We start from the raw sequence: 6153 nt of genomic DNA, 5'->3' as shown, positions 1-6153 counted from the left end.
AGTACCAGTAGGATTACAGGCGATGTCATCCGCAGGTCAGCTGTCCCAGGCGGTCGGCTCGGGCTCGTCGGCTCTCTTCATTACCGGCGTGGCAGCTGTCTGATGGAGCTGATACCGTGCAGCAGGTAAGCTGAGCCTCGTTATCAGCAGACAGGTGTGTAACTGTAGTCGTGCGAATCGCCGGCTCACAGACCTGTGATCTGCCTCGCTGCAGTCACGTGACCTTTGCTCTCACTACTCTCTGTAAGGGGAGCTGACCGCAGGCTGTGCTGGACGCGTGCAAAGTTTAATTATAAAGTCTTTCCATATGAAAGGTGTCCGTCTGTGGTCGTCTTCGGCCTGCTCGTTGGACAGAGCTGGCTTTATCTGCTGATGGCTGCACACAGGGCTCAGTCTGATGATCCCTACCAGGAAGAGCTCTCCTTTAAAGACTTCGGGGCAGACGTAGTAACACTGGGCGCAAACTGCAGAGATATCTGGTCTGGGATACCCCACTCCCACCAGGAGGAGCTGGAAAAGCTGTCGTTTCTCACTTTGGTGTTTCCCAAAGTTTAGTGTGGCTGCAGAGCTGCCACGTGACGCTCCGGACTCCTACACCGACGTACCGCTGCAGCCGACACAGGCCTGCGGGTGAAATGAAGTTACCTGAGAATGACTCTGAACTCTGGATGACCCCCTCCTCAACATTAATTATTCCCATTGAGTCAGAGAGGATGGAGACAGGTGAGAGGAGCTGATAAAGAGCGGGGCAGGTTTCCCTTTAAAGACGCTTCCTTGTGTCAAACAAGTACCGAGTCATTAAAACCGTCGAACAGCGGCGAAGTCTCCGAGATCGAGTGGATGCAGTCAGCTGATTCTGGGCTCTTTGAAACAGAACTGATTTAGATCTTTGAGCTCACTTTTATTCACACGCTGCTTTACAATAAAAACGAGAGAAAACACCATCTAACAACAACAATAAATCTATCAGAGCTTTATTTCAGAGTAGCATAACCACGCTACCATATGTCATTTTCTTCTGGAACCGGCTGTCTGATGGTCTTATGTGGAACGAAGTTTGGAGACTCCCCAATCAGTTTTTAATTACCAGCAAAATTAAAGATGTTGCTTATAAATTCATACACAGAATTTACCCATCTAAAGATGATCTTCAAAGCAAATTTAAATTAGACACTGATACAAACTGTAGCTTTTGTAAAACTTGCAACGAATTTACTAGAATAGAATAGAATAGAATAGAATAGAATAGAATAATCCTTTAATTGTCCCACAAGGGGAAATTTGGTTGTAACAGCAGCCAGAAAGACACATATACAACAAACAGGACAGAAACATACATGATTTTTCTTACATATTTACATTAAGGACAGTGGTTACTATAAACAGAGTACTGTACAGTTATTAAATTAAATAAAAATAACTACAGATAAGAGGCAAACTCAGGTTGTTGTGCGAACCGGTTGATTAAATTATTGCAGTTACAGCGCTGATGTAAACATCTGTTTGTTGGGAGCAGTTCTGATTGTGCAGTCTGACAGCTGCAGGGAGGAAGGACCTGCGGAAACGCTCCTTCATGCATCGAGGATGCAGCAGTCTGTCACTGAAGCAGCTCTGCAGCAACATCTGCATGCATGGGCTGGGAGACTCTGTCCATCAGAGATGTTATTTTGGCCACAGTCCTTCTGTCTCCCACCACCTGCACTGGGTCCAGGGTGCATCCCAGAACAGAGCTGGCCTTCCTAATGAGTTTATCCAACCTCTTCCTCTCAGCTGCTGATAAACTGCTGCTCCAACATACAACACTGTAAAAAATGACAGACGCCACCACAGAGTCATAGAAGGTCTTTAAAAGCGCTCCCTGGACTCCAAATGACCTCAGCCGCCTCAGCAGGTAGCGTCTGCTCTGACCCTTCCTGTAAAGAGCATCAGTGTTGTGGCTCCAGTCCAGTTTATTACTCAGGTGAACACCCAGGTACCTATAGGAGTCCACTATCTCAATGTCCACTCCCTGGATGTTCACCGGTGTCAGTGTGGTGGGTCAGCGTCTCCGGAAGTCCACCACCAGCTCCTTGGTTTTCCAGCTCCTTGGTTTTCCCGGCGTTGATCAGCAGGTGGTTCTGCTGACACCAGTCCACAAAGTCCAGAGTCCACTGTCTGCACTCTGAGTCGTCCTCACCTGTGATGAGGCGACTATGGCAGAGTCGTCAGAGAACTTCTGTAGGTGGCAGCGTGGGCAGTTGATGGAGAAGTCTGCGGTGTAGAGGGTGAAGAGGAACGGTGCCAGCACAGTGTGGGGCCCCCGTACTGCAGACCAGCGTGTCAGACACAGCCCTGTGACCTCACATACTGTGGGCGTCCTGTGAGGTAGTCCAGTATCCACTGGGACATGTGGTGGTCCACTCCTGATAGCTCCAGCTTGTCCCTCAGAAGTCGTGGCTGGATGGTGTTGAAAGCACTGGAGAAATCAAAGAACATGATCCTCACAGAGCTTCCAGGCTTCTCCAGGTGAGTCAGAGCTCGGTGCAGGAGGTCGTCCTCCACCCCGATGCCAGGCTGATGGCATCTGGCATCTACTACACATCTGTTTTGGTTTTGTAACCTGGTGCAAGACTTTTGGCAGAGTTTATGTGTTTTTATCTCAGAAAATGTATTTAAAGGATTTGTACTGTTTTGGAAATATGTATCATTTGGTCTCCACATAAACCAAAGACAATGCAACACTGATAACAGATATGTGATTAACTTGTTAATCTTAATGGCTAAATTTCATATTCACAAATCCAAATGTTTAGGAAGACCTTCCTCTTTTTATGTATTCTTCTACGAGCTCGTGCAATATCTTAATTCAATTAAGAACTCTACTAACCCAAAAGCTATAAAAACTATGGTTGAATGTGAAAAAATGAAGATCCTTCAATCACTTTATTCTTTGCTTAATCAATTAAACTTCTCCCCCTAGCATATGTATATTGTAGGTTCTGAATATTGTTTATTCATTTGTTTGTTTATGGTATACATTTTTTGTAAGTGCAGCACCTTTAATGTAGTACTGTTTAATTCTACTTTGTATTGTACTGATGTTTAAATAAAGGGTTGAAGAAAGAAAAAAACAAACTTCAAATTTGGGGAAATCGACGGCGCATTTGGAGGACAGCCGTCGTCGCGTCGCTGTGACGTAATCGGTCTCAAAACGCGTACTGTGCGGTCGCTGGATTGGGACGCAGGCGCAGACAGGAGGCGCTGCTCTGACTTGTACATGGGGCTGTGCTGCCCCCACGAGGACAGACGGTGCTCTCACAGTTCAGGACAGAGAGTCTGTATCATGTTCGTACTGAAGAGTGAAAGCTGTTCAAGTCTTCCAGCTGTTATTGAGACAACATAAGTGTGTGTTTCCATTAGACAGTGAGGCTGGATGAGGTAAATACCTGCAATCATCCAGCAAAGCAATGGGCAGCGCACAAGAGAGAAGAAGGCATGAAGTAATGAACTTCAGCAGTCCAGCTGGACGTGAACTTTCAATCAATCTCCAAAGGTTGATTCTGTTCATCTGGACGTTTTCAGTAGGAGAAACGTTTCGTGACTCCTTCAGTCTCAGCTGACTGCAGGTTTCAACCTTATAAACAGGACATTTGACTGAAACCAGCCACTGAGGAACAATGGGCTGGGAGGGCAGTTCCTTCATCATGATTATGCAAATTCTCACTCTCAAATTCTCACTCTCAGTAACATCCCTGATAAAAAGACAGAAAAGTCTTGAATAAAATGTTAAACTTCGGAGGACGATAAACAAGTGCACACAGCACAGGTGAATGCAGATCCAACAGAAATAATCATAGTTCAAAGCTGCCATAAATATCAACGTTGAGCTGTCGGCATTTAAAACAGTTTTTAAAAACAGTTGCAAGACCTCCGCCGTGACCAGTTTCCTGTGGGGAGTTAGAGGGGACGAGTTCAGAGAAGGGCTTAAATCACCAGGATTAAGCCAAGTTTCAGTCACAAATAAGAAAACGTTAACCTGTCCTATATTACTCCGTAGTCACAGTTTCTCTCCACAGACTGCTGTCAGCCATGACACAGGTTGTTCCTCCGATTCTCTCCGTCACTCCGAGGGGGGCTCTGGTTGACGAGAAGTTTAAAGTGTTGGTCGAGAATCTTCCTCCAGGATGTCTGGTAACCGTCTGCTCCCTCCAAGAACAATTCAACTTTATTTACACAGCACCAAATCACAACAACAGTCACTTCAGGGCGCTTTATATTGTAAGGTAGAGCCTATTATACATACAGAGAAAAACCCAACAGTCATGTGACCCCCTATGAGCAGCACTTTGGCAACAGTGGGAAGGAAAAACTCACTTTTAACAGGAAGAAATCTCCAGCAGAACCAGGCTCAGGGAGGGGTGGGGCCATCTGCTGTGATTGGTTGGGGAGAGAGCAGGAAGACAGGATTAAGACATGCTGTGGAAGAGAGACGGGGGGCTGCATCTGGGACGCTGCAAACTTGTGATTGCGCCTCCGGCCGGATAAGATGAGGCCTGATTATTTAAGACCTTGTATGTGAGGAGCAGGATTTTGAATTCTGGATTTAACAGGAAGCCAAAACAGGAGAAATCTGCTCTCTTTCTAGTCCCTGTCAGGACTCTTGCTGCAGCATTTTGGATCAGCTGAAGGCTTTTCAGTGAGTTTTTTGGACTTCCTGATAATAATGAATTACAGTCGTCCAGCCTGGAAGTAATAAATGCATGAACTAGTTTTTCAGCGTCACTCTCAGACAGGATATTTCTAACTTTAGAGATGTTGTGCAAATGGAAGAAAGCAGTCTTACATATTTGTTTAATATGTGCGTTGAAGGACATGTCCTGGTCAAAAATGACTCCAAGGTTCCTCACAGCGTTACTGGAGGCCAAGGTAATGCCATCCAGAGTAAGAATCTGCTTAGATACCATATTTCTAAGCTTTTCAGGGCCGAGTACAATAACCTCAGTTTGATCTGAATTAAGAAGCAGAAAGTTAGCGGCCATCCAGGTCTTTATGTCTTTAAGACATTCCTGCAGTTTAACACAGTTTGGCATCTCTGCGTTAGTAATATGTCGATTTTTACATTAGATAATTCTTATTCTAATTCCTTTAGAATAAGAGAAAAAAGAGAAACCAAAAAATAGTTTAAAGTTAAAGAGGTACCTACACAGGGATTGTATGTCATAACGTAAGTATCTACACAGATATGTACCAGTTATAAACAAGTTATATATGCCATATAAAAGAGCAGGAGCAATGTGATCGGTGGTAGTGCACACTGAGTAAGAGGAAGGACTAGAAGTAGGAATGATGGCTGCATTATGCTACAATAAATACGTTCATAAACAGAGGTTAAATGTCCATAAATCGTCTTGAACCAAGGCGCACGCACACTGTGGGGACCCAAAAGCAGACTCAATACGAATTTTTTCTGGAACTGTGTACAGATTTATTAATTTAACAGAGAAGATCAGGAACAACCGGGGAGACGAGAATCTAACTTAATGCCGAAGAAACCGGGAACAGAAACGCCCCGGGAAGCCTTGATCGGGACCGTGGGGAGCTGCAAGAGAAAGGGCAACAATTACTCGTGTGCAGGGCTGCAGAGTCACAACTACTCGAGAGTTAGAATATTGAGGCTTACAGAGTGAGACCGTGGGACTCGGACAGGAGGGTGTCCGTGGGAGAAATTCTAAGTGAGAAAAGTTTAAATTCATGTTGGCAATAAAAGAGCGGGGGCAGAAGGGTCTACAGGTCAATGAAACTGACGATGCTTTACTGCTTTGTGCTTGTTTTCATGTTACTCCACAAGGTCAGTGAAAGAACAAAGGTGCTAACCCCTGGACCAAAAGCAAATGGTCCAAGTGGGCGAGCTGCTGATTTTCAGATGGCAGGTCTACATCTAGAAGCACAATGAGCACAAACACCAACAACCAAAGTGAAGCATTAAGACAAAACTGTCAAACAGGATCCACACATCCTGCCACAAACACATGCAAGACAACTAAATTGGTCCACAGAATAGATGTAAACTGACTAAACTACGACACAAATCAGACAAAAACAGATGCAACATGATCACAAACAGACACATGTTGATGCAAAATGACTGAAATCACACGTGCAACACTTCCTACA

Source organism: Copadichromis virginalis, linkage group LG6, assembly GCF_057382275.1.
Source record: "Copadichromis virginalis isolate Kocher_CV1m ecotype Utaka linkage group LG6, C_Virginalis_male_GT1.1, whole genome shotgun sequence".
Taxonomy (NCBI): domain Eukaryota; kingdom Metazoa; phylum Chordata; class Actinopteri; order Cichliformes; family Cichlidae; genus Copadichromis; species Copadichromis virginalis.
This window is presented reverse-complemented; position numbering follows the sequence as displayed.